The sequence below is a fragment of the Frieseomelitta varia genome, unplaced genomic scaffold, assembly GCF_011392965.1.
Source record: "Frieseomelitta varia isolate USP_RPSP 00005682 unplaced genomic scaffold, Fvar_1.2 scaffold_650, whole genome shotgun sequence".
NCBI lineage: Eukaryota > Metazoa > Arthropoda > Insecta > Hymenoptera > Apidae > Frieseomelitta > Frieseomelitta varia.
Window position 1 is genome coordinate 78,621 of NW_025110424.1, and position 19,978 is coordinate 98,598.

Consider the following 19,978-nt stretch of genomic DNA (forward strand, 5'->3'; position numbering starts at 1 on the left):
GATTATTAGCCACTTATGTTTTTCTTATTTTTAATGTTATGAAAAATATTTTTAGTTATAATTCAAAACATTTACAAAGAAAAATATCGTGGAAGAAAAAGTTTTTTGTTGACTAATTGTCTTTAATCTGTTTTGAGATCGTCATTTTTTTTATCTAGATAGCATGTAGTTTTTCTGTTCGCATTTTGTAGTAGACGAAACAATACAAATACGCCTAATTGTCGTGATCTTCACATGATCCTGATCACACATTGAGATAAATGAATTGGTCCCTGTTTTATTAACATATCATTAAATGGTAAAAAACACGCGAAAATTTTGTCGAGTGATCTGAAAGAATTGTTGAGAAATGAATCAATGAATGACGTATATACGAATACACGTGATGTCAGTACATGTGTGTCATTGTCGAATTTGCAGCTCGTCAAATGTTACAATAGAAAATTCTTAAATCGTTGAACTGGATGTAATTTTTCTTTTGAGAAAACTAGAGTAAGAAGTTTACCAACAGCAACCACTTCAGAAGACATTTTTTGCTAGTCCACCAAATAGTAAAAATAATAAATAATAATAGTAAAAATAATAAATAATAATAGTAAAAATAATAAATAATAATAGTAAAAATATTAATATATTAATAATATTAATATAGTCAGTGATTATTCGAACATTACTTCAAATGTTTAACATCATAAATATCATCAATATCAATAACATCAATAACATCATATATCTTGACATTGGCTTATTTTTTAATTATGATCACGTGATAAATGTCATGATTCAGGCATATTCAAATGTACTTTTTTGTTTGTTACATAGTATAATACGCTTCCTAAATGTAAAATGATGATGATTCTGAAAAAAATAATTCCAAAACAATTCTTATTCCTTCTATGATTTTTAATATTTCTGTAATTTGCAATCATTTATAAATTATATTATTATAAAAACTAGGTGGTACAATTAAAAATAAAATTTCAGACCTTCAAAGATCAATATTGGTATACTAAGTAGCTCCAAAGAGTTAAATCGTAACGAAAAACATTTTTCGTAATATAAAAATAAATTAGATATTTAGTTTTCGCTCTTGCATGTAGATTAATTCTAGTTAGATTAATTATTTTTGACGTTGAATTTTATGAATTCAAATTACAATATCTTATAAACTGAAATATCTATGTTGGTTTTAGTTCAACCAATAATTTTAGCCATCGATTTTCATAAATTCAAACTATAAATTAAAATGTTCATAACTGAAAACTAGATTCTCAATTGATGATCTACAATCTATACTTTGAATATTATTATTGACCGCAAAGATTAAAAATTAGTGACTCCATTAATCTTTTGAGTCTGTACTAGAATATTGTGCGTACAGATAATTTTTTAATCAACAATAAAATAATTGGTTCACTTAGAAGTTCAAAGAGTACAACATATTGAATAAATATCAAGAGATACACGTTTAAAGATAAATGCATTCTTAATTTGTTACATGTTCCCTATACAGTATTTTTTGGGTAATTTTAAGCACTCGGAGGATTAATTTTACAAAGTCTTTTTACAGATGTAATTTCTGGACGCTATACACTTTTATCAAATACAAGAAGCAATCGTTTGAAAATTTTAGAATAGAATGCTCCTTTAAACGGTGGAATTGCATTAAAATCAATCGACGATCCCCTCGTTCATTTACTATTCCATTCGCATATATACCATTTGCGTCAGCAGGCTCAGAGGGAGGCGAAAAGAGCAGAAAATCTCTGGCATCTAATTGACTGGATTTCCGTTTCGCTATCGATGAGCCACGAGACCTAAAATGAGCCAGAAGCTTTAAATTTCGCTAAATTGCCTTAGAGGAAGATCAATTACTTGCCGGACGATTTGCAACGATCGTGCCCTCTTAAAACAACTTGACTTCACCGTACACTGAGCTTCTAAATTGTCCTAAATGGAGCACAAAGACGTCATGCCGCGTAGTTTTCATACATATGCGCTGTTGGCTTTAAGTTCAACTAACTAAGAGCCATTACACGATATACACTGTCGACCAGTTGACAAAAAACCCGGCGACCATATTCAGCGACTTAAAAGTTTGATGACCAAACTTGGTGACTAAATTCGACAATCAAACTCGGCCATCAAAGCTCATTATAGCTTCTTAATACATCTAGTTTGTCGAAAAATTGCCTATCGTATGAACACTTGCATTTGATTCAATACATTTTGTTTGTCACGACCAATGTCGTAAAAGAATAATTGAAATAGTAAATAATAAATATATATAATATATTGTAAAAATACTATTTGAAATAGTAAATATATATAGTATAGTATATTGTAAATATACTACATATTAAATATATTGTAAATGTGTAAGGTTCACGACTGAATAAAATACTATTTGAAATAGTAAATAATAAATATATATAGTATATTGTAAAAATGCTATTTGAAATAGTAAATAGTAAATATATTGTATATGAAATATATTGTAAATTTCAAGACTGGATAAAATACTATTTTATATATATAGTATATTTTAAAGAATACATATAACTTGGAGAATAAAATATATATAGTACAGAAATATATATAGTATATTTTAAAGAATACATATAACTTGGAAAATAAAATATTTTATTTGATACAAAATAAGGCTTCAAAATAGTATTTGAAAATAATATTTTTATTGAAGAGTATTGAAAGTATTTGGATTTTATCTTGAAATATTTTATTTATTTCTTTGCCCTTTTCTTTATGAGCATAAATAGTTCCCTAATCTCCTGATAGAAAATAGTGATACAATGGATGACTTTTCTATGTGCAAAAATAAAATAAAAGAATACAATAATATAGAATATATCTATTAAAGAAACATTAGATCAGTTCTCAGAGTTTTAAATCAACTTAAAAAGAAGCATTTGACATTATCAAAGATATTTTTTATCGCCATATTTATATTGTTCTTACTTTAATTTTTTTCAATCATGTCCCGATGATTTTCCGGAAATTATGTACCCCGGAAATTCTAAGATTTACATGAAAGAATAAATTGAAAAATCCACATTACTTATGCGACGGCCATTGCTTCAAACGAGATTAAAGTATTTTTTTTATGCCAGATTATTAAAATAAAATATTTTATTTTATCTTTTAAATTATTAAAGTGAAAATATTTTATTTTCAGATTATTATTTTAGTTTCAGACTATTAAAATGAAAATGTTATTTATTAAATCCTACAGCCCAACAAATAGAGTTTAGATATTAAATAGTATTTGAAATATTTCGCAAAACATTATTTGGATCTCTGGTAAGATCTTATATGTTATTTTACTCGATGAGCAATAGACTTAAGAAAATATGTATATGGAATTTTATTTACACATTTTGTCATTGAGTCGCCAACAACTATGAAAATACAAACAACTCATGAACGACTGTCCGTTGCCATAACAAATGAAATGTATTGAAACAAATGTAAACGTTTACATGATAAACAACTTTTTGGCAAACGTACTAAAAAACTATAGTGAGCTTTGACTGCTGAGTTTGTTTGCCGAGCTTGATCACAGGATTTTTGAAATTTTGTTTTTTAAATATTGCAACTGTGGAAGGGATTCGTTAAATATTCTTTGAGCATTACGTCTTCCATCTAGAATTTAATAATATTCACAAATTTAATAAAATTGAGGTATTTATAGTACGGTAAATTATTGCTTAATCTTTAATCGGTTGAATCATTGATTTATTTAAATCATAAGAATGACTCGAAGATGAGTAACAAACCTCCTCCTACGTTCATTACATTATTTTCAACCAAATCCGAAATTTGAAATCTCAGAACTACGTTTACCTAAACAAGATTGATGGCCATCATAAGATGTCGCCCTTAAAATAAAGTAAATTTTATTTACATATTTTCTATAATGAATAATTTAAAAGATAATCACGTAGCTCACTTCTAATGAGACACCCTGTATAACTAGTGCTTGATGTTAAGTTTAAACATATGTGCAGAAACACAATTGAACACATATAATTCCATTAAAGATTGATATTTCAATAGTTACGATTAACAATTTTCAAGTTTCATATTCCTGATAAATAGTTGATAAATACTTTATAAAATAAATAGTTATAAATACTTTATAAAATCTCTATAAATTTTTTCAACGTGGTTAAAAACACATTTCAATTGTTTTAAAATTTTAACAATCAACAAATTTTCAATTGATAAAATTTTAACATTCAACACATTTCAATTGTTTTAAAATTTTAACAATCAACAAATTTTACTACTTAAAATCACTATAAAATCTTCTATAAGTATTACAATTAATTATTATAATATTAGCTATTCTTTTTGTTAATATTTATTAACTATGTTAAGATTAGATATATGTTATATGTATATGTTAAAATTAAATTAAAGAGATTGAATTGTATTTTATAGTGTGACAATTTAAAGGTGTTTAAGTACTTATTCACAATAGTATATGTAAAAATTATCTAATTCAGAATTTAAATTGGGTTTATATCAGATTTTGCTTAAGTAATAAATAAATAAAATAATTATAATGGAATTCTATAATACATAATTATTGGAAAATTTTCGGTATTAAATTATGTAATAAAATATAAAAATATAATTACAAATTATATATATATTAATATATAATTTTTTATATATAATAGTTGTATCACTAATGAAACAAAAATTTCACTATGTATATAGTCGTCATAATGTTAGCTACAAGTGTGCTTTTTTCTACATTATTATCATACAGTTTCATATAAATAGTTTTTTCTTTCCTTTTTTAGCTCACTTAAATTATTCTAATATCATACATATCTAACAATAAGTTAAATTAGAATTTAAACCCAAAACATACAGTAGGTATGATGTATCAGAAATGTTTTTATACGTGTACAAGCAGTCATTGAGAATATTGATATTGATACTATATGTCATACATGTATCAAGGACATCAAAATCCGTGAGATATGCTTCTTTGTAAATAATTATTCTAAATTCACATATTCTTGTCAATTATGATATCATTACCATTATACATCAACAATAAATTAAATAATTAAATTATCAATCTCACAAATATGCATATACACAAATTCAAATCCCTCCAACATTCATTTAGCAATCGAAATACATATTCTTTAACTAGGAATTTCCAATATTAGATTGAATCCTCCAATTTTTTTTTATTTTTAATACACAGTAAAATAAGGAAAACATGTCTGTAATTGTAAATGATTGGAAATCTTCATCCTTTTTGATTTAGTTAAGCTTTAAAAGTTTATTCTATAGCATTCTAGAGTACTGTATAATCTTAATAAAATAATTATATATACGCACAATGTACACAGTACATTATACACGATATACAAATAGTCTTAAAAAATAAAATAATGAATAACTAATAATAAAATAATTGGTTTACTTGTTGGAGGTTCAAAAAGGATAACATATTGCAATGTATAGAATAAATAAATACACACGCGCGCGCGCGCGCGCGCGCACACACACACACACATATGTATATATATATATAGAGAGAGAGAGAGAGTATACATAGAATAAACATATCAAAAGATATATGTTTAAAGATGAGTGAATTCTTAATTTGTTATTCTCCTCATTCAGTATCAAACTTTTAGGCTTTTAGTAATTTCAAGCATTCAAGGGGTTCAAACAGAAGGAAATCGAGATACAAAAGTGCAATATATAGAGTAAATATATCAAAAGGTGTATGTTTAAAGATGAGTGAATTCTTAATTTGTTATTCTCCTCATTCAGTGTTAAACTTTTAGGCTTTTAGTAATTTCAAGCATTCAAAGGGTTCAAACAGAGAAGGAAATCGAGATACAAAAGTGCAATATATAAAATAAATATATCAAAAGGTGTATGTTTAAAGATGAGTGAATTCTCAATTTGTTATTCTCCTCATTCAGTATTAAACTTTTAGATTTTTAGTAATTTCAAGCATTCAAGGAATCATTTCAAACGGAAATGAAATTGAGATACAAAAGTTCCAGACACTGTCTAGCTTCTTTTGCTCCCTAGCTTCGTCTCTATCATTTACTCAGTATTCATTCACTGTCAGAGAAAGATTTGAATTGTATACAAATATACGATTTGTTTCGGCGAGGCAACCGATCAATACACGGTGTTGCTCTCTCGATGAGAACTGTAGACTTAAATTGAATGAAAGGGATAATTTCTTTTAGCCTATCGCCATTAAGATCGTTCTACCGTGTCATTTAACTGACGATTTCCGGGCTCGTTTAAACTCATCTCTTTGGTACAAATTCGCATCAACGAGCCGCGCACTGATCGTAATTTGTCATTTGTCTCGTATCTTAAAAAAAAAGCAGATGTCGAATTTTTCGACCTTTAGATAACGATATATTTTAGTAGTCAGAAACGAACATGTATTATGAGGAATAACGTACAATGACTCACGGAAGTATCGTAGAAAATTTGTATTTAATGCAGGGTGTCTCACGTAACATTTTTCACGATTTTTCAAGTACTTGTGATAATCTGACGAAAAAATATTTTAAACAAACGTTGATCAATTTTCGATTGGCTATACAGTGCGACAAAAGAAAATTTCAAAAAACTTTTTTTTTTTTTTTTTTTTTTTTTTTTCGATAATTGTCAAGGTCACCTTTGTTTTCTTAAATGGCACTTCATTTTTGACTTAATATTATTGTGACTTGTATCTAGACGAATTCAGTGACCTAGTATTACCATGACCTTCGGTTGATTTTGAAGGCAAAGAAATGAAAATTTCAACAAAAAATGACAATCAGCATGAATGGGTGACGGAAGTACAAAAATGCACACAATGCACGTAATATGCGAAAATATATAAAATATTTAAAGTATAATATATTTAACCCGATTTAACCATGGATATCCTTGGGATAGTTTTGTCGTGGATTTATTTTAATATAATTTTTCAAATTCTTCGAACACGCAAGATATCTCAACTAAATGAGGTCACAGGAATACCTATCTTATTTATCATTGTGTGAAAAAGTTTCTCAACTGCATTAAATAATGGAAATGAATTTTTCTCCCGAGATTTCCAGATCGTCAATAATTTTTTAAATGAAACTGTATATTTTTCCTGATATCCCTATAGAGATTGAAAAATATATTCAATGAATCCCCATGCTATTCAGATCATTTAATCTCGAGATACTTTGCGTTTGAAAAGGCAATAGATCGAGTTATACGTTCGATACATTTTTATAGTTTCGAATATAGAACTGAACAAAAACTAACCAATCATTCATTGAATCAATAGTGTCTGATGTTCATATTAGGTCATGAACGTGCAACTCGTCCCGTTGTGTAAATATGTACTTAGCAAATTGTGGTTGCCTTCAGGCACAAATATCTTGTGAGATTAAATGAGAATTTTGAATTAGTATCGTTATCGGGGTCGTTGAATTTATTTTTTTTTATGCTCTGTAAGAATATCGAAAGAAAATATACAGATAAATCCATTGAAAAATTACTGATTACTTTGCGATCTCGTAAAGGAACGACCTTGAAAATAATTTTTTTTTCTGTCGTTCAATATAGTCTTTGAATATCAATAGCCTTTGAAATAGCAACTTTGTTTTCAGAAGTTTTTTCGTGCACTAAAAAGTAGATATTTAGATGTTCTTATTTAACAGAGATACCTTGTAAAAACGAAATTTTTGCGGAACACTTTGCAATATGTGACACTTAAGACTTCGCAGTCCTTGACTACATTGTTATTATAAAAATATTATATAAAGAAAGAATAAAATATAATAATAAAATAGCAAATATAAAATATATAATTATAATAAAATATAATAATAGAATAGCAAATATAAAATATATAATTATAATAAAATATAATAATAGAATAGCAAATATAAAATATATAATTATAATAAAATATAATAATAGAATAGCAAATATAAAATATATAATTATAATAAAATATAATAATAGAATAACAAATATAAAATATATAATTAAATATAATAATAGAATAGCAAATATAAAATATAAAATAAGAATAATATAGAAAAAGATTCTGTAGAGATTTTTGTTTCAATACAAACGCAACTCTTAAATAACTAAAATCATAAATAGTCATTTATAAATACAGATAAAGATTATATAAAAAAGACGAAATATATTTTATTCTGTTAATAATATTAAAAAATAAATTTTTATTCGAAATATGCACTTATATTTGTTGAACAATAATATTAACAGAAAAAAAAGAAAGCGTTTCAACTATATCAAATACAATTAAAAAAAATATATATATATATATATATATATATATATATATTTATTAACGCATGTTAAAAAGCAAAAAAACTTATATTAATTTGTACAAAATTTGCAAGAAACATTATTTTAAAACATGTAAAACTTATTATAAATACAATTCAATAAAATAAAAAGTTATTGGTATATAAAGCATTGGTATATATAGCTTTTTTACAAGCTTTTATAAACTTTTATATTCCTTTGGATCATCATATTCTTTTATACTAAGAAAATTGAATTTTTATATATATGAGATATTTTTGTCCAAATATCTTTTATATATAATTAAATTAAGGAACATTATTCAGCAAAATAATTTTCTATCTAATAAGATTTACTTTCTTCATAAAAATATAAAGTTGCATGCATTGTTATCTATACATTATGTAATATGCTAAACGTTTTGTTAAAAAAGGAAAAGCTAAAGTATTCTTTTCTTTTTCTGGAAACAGAAAAACATGGATAATGGCTTTTTTTTATCGTGAACCTTTCTAAAGGGTCATGCTATACAAATTAGATCAATGGAATTTAACCACGACCGATGTTTCAGTGCTTTTTTAAAGGTCAGACACCGTCTGACCTTTTTACAGAGATTCTCATTTTTATTGCCCGCTGTAGGATCTTTGAATCAGTTTGGTGCACAGTTTATCTATCTGTCTCGCATAAAATAAATTCGTGAAAAAAACCAATGTCGATTTCATTATTTTCATTTTAATATACAGTTTGTATAACACAATCGAGAATGGAATGATTCTACATGCAAAAGTAAGCCAAAAGGAAAGAACAGTTTTTCGTTGAAGACTTGGTTTTCGAGTTTGAAAATTTTTTAAATGCACTTGAATTTGGTTAATAGTCGTGCCGATATTCTACACGCAATAATATACGAATAAGTAAGAAATATAGAAAAAGAAAATTTTTTAATTTAAAGCTTTGTCTCCAAGAATATAGATCTTAAATAAAAGTTGCCCTGATAAATTTTGAAAAAAGAATAAATTTAATTCTATTTTTTCAGTTTTCCACGTAGAACAAAATTTTCCCTTCTGTCCATTCTTCACTGCTATACGTGAAGTATTCTAATTCAAATACCTAAGTGTATGTATATCTAACAAATCTTCAAACTTGATTTCTTTCGAAAACGAAGCGTCATGCCAGGAAATAAATATTTAAATACTTCCTATAATTAAATATTTCTTTTATCTCGATATCATGAAAACTGAAACAGCCTATGTACTGCGATCTGTTTACACACTGAACCTACATTTAATAAATACAGATAATAGAAGATATTTTATTAAATAAGTGAAATATGAAAAATAATAAATAGAAAATAATTTATTTAATAAATAAAATAGGAAAGATTGGACACATTCTATTAAATCGTCGTGTGCAAGAAGCTTCTGGCCAGCTTCATTCAGGCTTTTAGACGATACCTGGAACGAAGGCAATTCGTAACGAGGTGTGCGTTATGATGCAACACGCGATGGCCTGAAGGGCAGATGGATGAGTATTGGATTAAGTGGATTCAGAGAGCCGTAGGTTAGACGACACGACACGACAGGATGAGTTTAGTGGCGGGAAGTGCCCTCGTTATCACGCCAGTCAATTGTTTAATCTCGGCCTAACTCCTTCCCTCTTCGCCCCTACTTCTTGGGCCAGGTTTCCACACACACGAGCCATGACACCACGCGAAACACGCTAAACCGGCTATCAAGTTCCTCGATCACGTAGCTTCGTACAAGTACACACATCGGCTGTGTCCTTGTTTTCCAGACACATTTCACCTGCCTCGCGAAAGCTCGCGACACTCGGACGCTACACATATCTTTCTGTGTCTCTTGGACAATCGAGACCGAAAGTAGACTAGTTACATAAAATGATAATACATTTGTACTAAGTTGAAGTTTCGTAATCTTTTCTGTGAAACGACAGTTTCATCTGGTTTCTTTCAGCCTCTTGCGCTGGAACGACGTGCCACTCACGTCGAGAATTTCTTGCCCCAAAATTGTAACATTTTCTCGGTCTCAAGTATATTCAAATGTAATCCAGGCAAAACAAATGATAAGTTTATTACTTCTTAATAATCTCTGTCCAGTGATATCGTACCGACGAGTTCAAAAGAAGAAGAAAACGACGGATTTATTGTACACGGTTCGGTCACTCGTTATGGTCCGCAATATCAGTTGCCAGCGCAAGTAATTAAAGTATCAAGAAACTGTTAAAAACAGTTTTTAATATTGCCCAAGTCACTTTCCTTCAAATCAAATTCATCGGCTAATGCAAAAAAAATTTCGCGCTTTAATTTTTGAGATGAATTGAAAAATATTCGCAAAGATTAGGATGAGATGAAAGTCACTTTAATAGTTGCTGAAGGTATGCTTAATTGAATAGCCTTTCACAAACAGAAAACAGAATTCAAAGTTGAAAATGCTTTCTTTTCCAAAATTGATCTTTTCGAAAACTAAAGATGGCGGAGAAAAATTAATTTCAAATTTGTAATCAGTGTACGAAACTTTATCAGATTTACGACTTGTTCACTGTTAGAAAAATGAAAAATGACTGAAACTTGTCGGACAACTAATAATAATAATAATAATTATTATTAGATTTTGATATCCTAAACTAACTTTACTCTAAACATTTACGATTAGATCCTTTCCTATTTAATTCTATCTACTAATATTATCAGAATGCAATGTACGAAGTACAGAAAAAATGAAAAAAAAATGCAAAATGTAATATACAATGTAGAACAAAATGAAATAAAAATAAAATAAACGTTAATTTAACTTCAAATTGTAAGTTAATACAAATCAAAATAATCTACCTTCATAAAAGTCCAACAATGTATTATCCAATAAATATCCGATAAATAGTTACTCGAAATAACATAATCTTGAAATTCAATGACTAGTTAGTTGAAGACAACCTAACTTTAAATCACAGATCGTAGTTCACTGTTAATTGAAGGAAGAGCTCGATTGCAATTGAAGGTGTGAATAGAAGAATATGTAAAGCTGAGTGCAAACGCATAATCAGTATATCAGACCGAGGACAGTCCCAGAAGAGGATGTCGCAATTCACGTCGCAAGGTGATACGCTTCGTCGTTTTTCTGTTCTCCAGCTTCGTGCCGTCATTCTAGACACTGCTCATTGTTGCCCCAGACAATGTCTGTTTTGAATAAGAAACTGAGAGATTCGCGATAACGTGATTATGGAACGTGACAATTGCAGTTACACCTGGCAAACCACGCGTAATTCTGTTCATTGACTCTTTGAAAAGTTGATTGGAAGGCATTTCTCGAATCTTTGGTACTACAGATAGGTTTGCTCTTGTCTCTGATTTATCTAATTAGTATTAGCAAACTGATAAGAGATCTCTTATCTAATAATAAATAATAATAATAAATAATATTCTCTTTTTTGATTGTTACAACTTTAGGTTGAATAAGATTTATAATTTGATGAAGTTTGCAATTTAAAAATTGTTGAAAGAAATTTGTAACTTTTGTGAAATTTTACTAGCAATGTTAGGAAATTTATAACATTTGTGAAATTTTACTAGCAATGTTAGGAAATTTATAACATTTGTGAAATTTTACTAGCAATGTTAGGAAATTTATAACATTTGTGAAATTTTACTAGCAATGTTAGGAAATTTATAACATTTGTGAAATTTTACTAGCAATGTTAGGAAATTTATAACATTTGTGAAATTTTACTAGCAATGTTAGTACAAATGATCTTTGGTCTCAGATTTTTTTTTTAGAGAAAGACAAACGATGAACAAGAAAGTAGTTAATTCGTAGTACTTATCGTAAAGAAAATTTCAATGCAACGAAGAGTACATTTTTTCCATTTTAAATGGGAATAAAAATTATTCCATTTCATTTTTATTTAAATGTAAATAAAAATTGCATTTTTTCGTGTAATTAAATTTAAGTACTTTGTGTCATATATTTTATACATTTTTGGATTAAGATCAATCACTGTTTATTTAATATAAATAATAATAATATAAATAAATAAAAATAATATAAAAATAATAATACAAATAAAAATAATATAAAAATAATAATATAAATAAAAATAATATAAAAATAATAATACAAATAAAAATAATATAAATATAAATAAAATTAAAGGGATACAAAACATAATCGCTTACAAAATTGTTTATATACTTGGTGAAAAATTGTGGATATTTTAAATTGTAATTTTGTGAAAACAAATCAGTTTGATCTCATTTTAAAAAATAAAACTTCTACTTTAACAATCATACGTTCGTGTTAGAGTTAAAATTCCTTGAATGTTTGTTATTTAAAATTCAGTAGAATGGCGAAAAAAATCGCGCAGCAATTTTTAAGAATTCGTCGTAAAAGAGAAATTTTAATTTTCAAGATTATGAATCTAATTGAAGAGAAAAATTTTTAATGATTTTGAAATTTTCGCATTTTCGAGAAGAGTATTTTTACTTTCCCGCTCACTGCACGATGTAAAAACATCACGATTAAAATAAATAAAATAAATATATAAAAGGTTTCGCACTTTAAAATATAAGGAAATACGACAGAATACGATTTGTATTAAACAAAATCTTTTCATCGTAAATTTTCATAAAGAATCGAAATGGAATATTACGAAACCATTTAACGGCGAGAAACGCTTTTAAAGACGAGGAAGAGTATCACAAGGTGAAATGGTGACCTCGTCGATCCACGACAAAGCACGGATACTTTCTCGCGATAAAATTATTGTCGATCTTCGAGGGCGAGAAAAAGAATGATTACTTGAAAAACACTTTTATTACGTGCTTGTTTGCCTCATTTTCACGGCAATCGCGATCTAAGATAGCTGTGCCCGAAGGTCGTCACACTTTTAAAACCAACTTAGCTTGAGCGTTTCGATAACAATATACCATTATACGCATTTTTCGTACCATTATACAAAACGTATCATTATATCGTAGAATTTACGAGAAATAACAGGAAAATGACGAATCTTCCGTGAAAACACATGTAATTAATTTGAATCAGCCGCGAAACATACGTCAGTTATCAATTTTCACATGAATTTCATTTAACAGTGAATCAACTGTCTAGGAAATTTGAATGCATATGCATTTTCATATAATTTGTGAATCATCTGTGGGAATGAGCGTAAGAATGATTCTGCTAATTTGAAAAATTGCTTCTTGTATGTACAACTTGATTGATTTCTAAGATATATTTTCTCATCCTTTAATTTCTCAAAAGAACTTTTCAATTTTGAATTGCAAATTGGTAACATAGAATCAATACTAAACTAAAACTAATTAAGAAATTCCTTAAAATTTCGAACTTTGAATTAAATATGAATGATACTCATTGCTTATTGGGCATTCAATTGCAACATTCAATTTGCTTAAGTTGAGACAATTAAATTTACAAAAATGCAACTGTTGCAAATCTATAAAATTTTAATGAAACATTATACAAATTAATAATTTTTATCTCTACATTAATTTTAATATCAGTTCTCAAATATTATAGTATTGTTGGGTCATAGATGACTAGTTACAGTAATTTATACAAATTTTGTAAATTGCTTTGTTTTCGAGAAAATTGGATTTGAAAATTTATCAACTCATTGATAGTTTACTGTCACGTGTACACAAGACAATTTTTAAAACATAAATCTATTTTCTTGACAAAACATAAATCTATTTTCTTATAAGAAATAAGAAATAAGAAATAAAATTTCTCTAAATAAGAAATAAATTTTCTTAAAATTGAGTGAAATTATTACCTGAATTGTTACAAAAAAACCACTTTCAAAACAACTAAATAATAAATTTTAATGAAAAATAAATAAATTTTCTAATCTAGGAAACTAGTTTCCTAATTTGCATCATAGGTATCCTAATCAATCGAATTGAATCATGTTTATTCTGTATTATTTTATATAAACTTTTATTTGCTTAGATAAATATATTTAGATAAGCATACTTAGATAAACACTATTAAAAAATAACAAAATAAGAAGCATTTTATAGCTTTAAGAAGCTATAAAAGAAGCTATTTATAGCTTTAAGAAGCACTTTTTATAGCTTTAAGAAGCTATTTATTTTTCACTAAAAAAAAAAAAAACCTAAATATGTATTTTTGCCAAACAAAATAACCAGTTTTCGAATTATCATTGTAAAAAATGTTATAAAAACAGTCCTCGACCAATTGTGAAAAATTACTCACTGATCCTTATAATTTAATAACCGGTAAAAAGGAATTATGTAATCCTTTCTGATTCATGCGACACTGTGTTCTACAAATACTTCTTATTCTGAAAAAATGCATATCGATAATTGCGTTGTTCCTTTAATTAACAAAATAATAAATATTTCTCACTTTTACTGAAAGAGTATTTTTTTTTCGAGTTGTTTTCTTTGCAAAAGCACGATATCACGTCATACTAATTGCAAGCGGTGTCGCGTAAGTTAATTTACATAAAGGTTACTGTCCAATTGCGGAATTGATCCAAATTAGGGAACTTTCCCCTAATAATAATAAAATGCAAAACTTGGCGAGGGAATATTTCGACGACCAGATGACGACCGCTGATGGTACTCATCGAAACGTCACGGTCGTGCCCTCCGGCCTCGTTGACGTAATTGGTTATTATCACGGCGAAGTGTGTCCCCTATTAGTGGATACTAGTGTACACACTGGCCCCTGTTAGTGCGCATTAGCGTGTACGGTGTGCACACAAGCCGATGCATCGTGAACGCACGTGCTCTGCTCGCGAAACGATCTCGCGATCAACGAAAAATTCAATCTAACGAGCACGTTACGCGAATGAGATAATAGGTGGGAACCATTGTTGGGAACCAGCCTGCACGATCGAATTTTAGCGGGTCAATCGTCATTGGAAATTGTTGATTCAACGAATGACACACTCTCTCTCTCTCTCTCTCTCTCTCTCTCTCTTTGCTTTATTTAACTTGCTATGACACAACTTGTATATCGGTAATCGGTACTTTCGTTCGCAATTCTTTCTCAATTAAATTCACATTGTCGAATTTTGTTTTTAAATTTCGTTTTGTTGTCTATTTAATTATATATAATATTAATATTAAAATTATGTCTAATTATATATATTAAAATTATGTTTAATTATATATAATATTAATATTAAAATCATGTCTAATTATATATATTAAAATTATGTTTAATTATATATAATATTAATATTAAAATTATATATAATATTAATTATACTATATATTGCAAATAGCAAAATAGATAAAAAAAATAAACAAAGGAAATAGACATACATATGTATGAGAGTTGGATTTTCAGAGAAAGAAATATTAACTTTTTTCGTTGAGATATTTACAAAGATATTATACTTCGAAAAAAAACGTTGTCCAGATTAGTCAAGTTACTTGAATTCACAAGTTCGCGTAAGTTCAAGTAATTTGATTACAAATTATCTAAGGAAAAGTGAAACAAAAATAATAATGTATGTACAATATCATACATACATAAGTATTTGGGCAATTATAAATTATTGCAAATATATGGAATACAAATCACATAAATTAATTTAGTTTAGATGTGTACAATATCAATATACAATATACAATATGAATTGGTAATATACAATATTAATTAATATAAATAAAAAAATAATAATTTAATATGGCTGAAGATTAATTTTGCAGAGATAGCAAGTTAAATGTTTGAGTAATGTTGAAATATTAAAAGGATTAAAATATGTTTTTAGCCACAAAATAAAAATAAAAATAAAATATTGAAATATGTTCAAAAATATGTTAAAAAATATTGAAAACCTTCAAAACGTATGTATAAATTTTATGAATTGTCAACTATTTATTAAAAATAAATGATATAGAATATGAATAATATATATATATATATCAAATTATGTGTGTATATATACATGTGTATTTTCCTTGTCTCAAATTAAATTTAATAGTATAATAGTAAAAAATATTTGTCGATCGTAATTTCTGAAATGAAACAAAAATATAAATACTTCTGATGAAATTATTCAGATTTATGTACGACAGCGTATATGTATATGTTAATTATAATTACAAACGCGTTATCTTTTCCAAGTCTAAGAATAATTATAAATTGTAATATAATCATAAAAACTTGAAAACACTTTTTTAAATAACATCTTTAAAGTACATTTTATTTTTATTTTTTTTATTTTTAAAGTATATAATTTTGAAATATATTTCACATCAGACAAATGACAATTCGCTTTGGAAAAAGAATTTCAAATTACTCGAATTTAAATTGCATCGATTCAGATAACTTGATTAATCGAAATAAGATTTTAAAACACCATTTAAGATGGGAGAAGACACGTAACAGTTGTGATGACTTATACTCGGAGGAACGATGTAACTGAGGACTACTCGATTAGTATACTATACATCGAAAAACCCAATGTCCGGATCAACATTCATGGTCTGCATATTTAAATCTCATCGAATATGCGCACCATCTCAGACGTATTGTGTGTATAAATTCTCATAAATGCGTCAAGCGAGTCGAGCTTAACCAATAAATAAATAATTTTTCTCGATCGTAGAACAGGATTCGTTAACCTAACAATATTTTTGTTACACACGATCGAATTTTAATAGATCAATTTTCACTATAACTTGTCCATTCGATAATCAATGTCCTTCAATAATTATTTTTGCTTTATTTAAATAAAATCTGGACAATTAACTTTTCTTACTGATCAGTTTAATATTTTAATCGTTATTTTCTTTACAAAGTACTATCGAAACAACGAACAACTGTTTAAATTTGTTAACATAATAATTCTGGTATAAAGTTAGTGTATTATTAAATCGCTCTAAGATAAAGTATAATATCATAACTTTTTAAAAAGAGATTAATATTTGAATTGTTCTGCGTAATTATGTAAGATTATTAGCGAAATTTTTGAAATCACAGATTAATATCAATGAAATTTAACTATGGATGCAATGTCATACTTTTATAATAATTTTGACAGAAATTTGTCTCGTTTATAAAATATTGCTGTACCTTGTATATTCTCTATATTTCTCGTTTATAAAATATTGCTGTACTTTGTATATTCTCTATATTCATATTATACATTTATTTTTCATAAATGCCTAAATTTTCTTACATAGATATATAAAAATGCTCGGTCTAACTCGAAATTTTTTAAATCAAGACTCACCGGCAGTATACATAACAGTAACAAATTTGAAAAAAATACGGGATAAATAAAATTTTCAAATCAAATTTTATAAATTAGAAATTGTGTAATTATCGTAGTTGATGAGAATTATAAAATTATGAAATAGAACTTCATAACTCTCGTTTACCAATTCATTTACTGTTATCGTAATGAATCATCGTCCAAAAGAGCTCTAATTAACATTACATTAGAACTACCAAAGTGGTCAAAACTGACTAATTTATAATTTCCTACAGAAATTTTATATATTTGCAACAATGTATTTTCACATACTCGAGTGATTTTTAATAAAATTTATTAATAAAAGCTCGTATTCTTTGTACATTGTATTATTAACTTTTTCTTGTAGCCTGCACTTTAATTTCTTTGGCACTTATACCAATATTATGCTTTTTCCTTTGGTACTTATATTATACTTATTTCTTTGGCTTATACCAATGTTATACTTTTTCGTCGGTAGTTCTAGTATTAATTAAACCAAAATTATTTTATCAGTACTGGAATATCAAATAATAAATTCTCCAGTGCTTAACCAATTATGCTGGCCACTGATTGCGGACCATAACGAGTGACCAAACCATATATACAATAATTTGTCGCTTTCTTCTTCTTTTGAACTCGTCGGTACGCTATCACTGGATAGAAATTACTGAGAAGTAATAAATTACTTGTTCTGCCTATTTTACTTAAATAATACTTGCAACTGAGAAAATATTACAATTTTGGAACAAAAAATTCTCGACGTGCGTGGCACGTCATCCCAGCGCAACAGGTCTAGGTTAGGTTCAGGTAAATTCAAAATGACCGAACGACTCGAAATTTATGAAAGAGAAGACTCGCCTCACAGGATGATGAGGCAACGGCACAGGTTGTCAGGCAAGACGCTTGGTTCGCGAGTGTGTACTTACGTGACTCAATGCTGATCGACGATCCTCGATTTCGTTGAGAAGTAGGAGGAAAAGGCTAGGTAAGAGAGAAAATGGAAGGGATAAAGGGGGGCGAGGAAGGTGCGTTGACGTCACTGGATAAGCTCGCTGCTCGGTACAGTCGTTGGCAACGCGATCGCAGTTTCACGAGGTTTCAACGCCGACCTCGCTGCTCTCCGATCGTTTTTTCGATCGTGCACCAGAAAATCTTCGCGAGCCACGCGCGACGAGCCGCGGCTGAACGTTTCGACCATCGGGAAAACGGTGCATCTCCGTGGCGGGAAATTCGAAAAGTGACGTAGTTGATCGAACGACATCTGTACGAGCGGCGAGGATCACGTGGCCAACCGTGTCAACGACTTGAACTTGAAATCCAACACCGTAAGTACGAATCTCGCGCGTGTTCCCTCGTTTTTCGATTCGAATATTGTGAAACAGTCGACGAAGCTCGTCGAAGTGTGAGAAAGAGAGAGAGAGCTCGTGCAAATGAATGAAGAGAGGATCGAGCGAGTTTTCGCCCCTGTCGTTGGTATCCCTGGCTCGTTCGAAAGGTAAACGTCGATAACGTGAGAGAATGCGTTAATTGATCGGCGATCGTTCGGCTCGCGTGATCCACAACGGAAAGACAACGAAGCGGTCGGTCAGATGATCGACGATTAATCGCCAGCAGGACGCGAATTTTCCAACATCCGATCGCGTGTCAGCCTCCTTCCTTCCCTCGACACGAATTAGCATCGCGCACGGTTTCGATGCTCACGGAAGCCTCGATTTTTGTTTGAAGTATCACGCTAGTTTTTTCTAAGAATCTTTTCCTTCATTCAATGGATTTTATATTATTATAGTGTAATGTAATTAATATTACGATGTTATATTATTATAATATATATTACTACTAGTACTATATATGTAATTATTATAATATAATTAATACTGGTACTATACATATAATTGTATAACTACTATATATACTATATATATAATTATATATAATACTGGTACCTATATATATAATTATTATAATATAATTAATACTGATACTATACATATAATTATATAATTACTATATATACTATATATATAATTATATATAATACTGGAACCGATATATATAATTATTATAATACTAGTACTATATATATAATATTATATATATAATTATACATATAGCACTACTAGTATATATATATATATAATTATATATAATATTGGTACCTACATATATAATTATTATAATATAATTAATACTGGTACTATATATATTATAATATAATTAATATAATATATTATTATTTCATGTAATTTCGTAATTAGCGAAAGCTTTAACTTTTATTTCCCTTAGAAGTATTTCATCAAGTATTTTCTTTTAAAATTGTAATTTTATTTTAATTAATTGTATTTAATTTATTGTATTTTATTGTATTTTATTTTCTCTTAAAATGGTAATTTTATTC

General features: G+C 27.9%; 2 protein-coding genes and 1 long non-coding RNA gene across 4 annotated transcripts in view; 2 read left to right on the forward strand and 1 right to left on the reverse strand.

Moving 5' to 3' along the window:
- The window catches only part of LOC122534954 (inward rectifier potassium channel 2-like), a 47,896-nt gene extending 45,826 nt beyond the window's left edge, over positions 1-2,070 (forward strand). The window contains 1 exon segment of the mRNA XM_043666061.1: positions 1,735-2,070. The gene's annotated coding sequence lies outside the window, so the exon portion shown is untranslated.
- On the reverse strand, positions 1,523-18,638 carry LOC122534957. The gene is made up of 2 exons (XR_006308026.1): positions 18,510-18,638; positions 1,523-1,817 (listed from the first exon to the last, which is right to left on the reverse strand). It is a non-coding gene; the product is annotated as an uncharacterized LOC122534957 (long non-coding RNA).
- A 28-nt stretch (positions 18,639-18,666) lies between these two features.
- Positions 18,667-19,978, forward strand: part of LOC122534953 — a 46,061-nt gene continuing 44,749 nt past the window's right edge. Inside the window, exon 1 of one of the 2 annotated variants that reach the window (XM_043666056.1) lies at positions 18,667-18,908. The gene's annotated coding sequence lies outside the window, so the exon portion shown is untranslated. Of the gene's footprint in view, positions 18,909-19,060; positions 19,079-19,978 lie in introns of those variants that run through there. The other variant, XM_043666057.1, reaches the window with a different exon arrangement.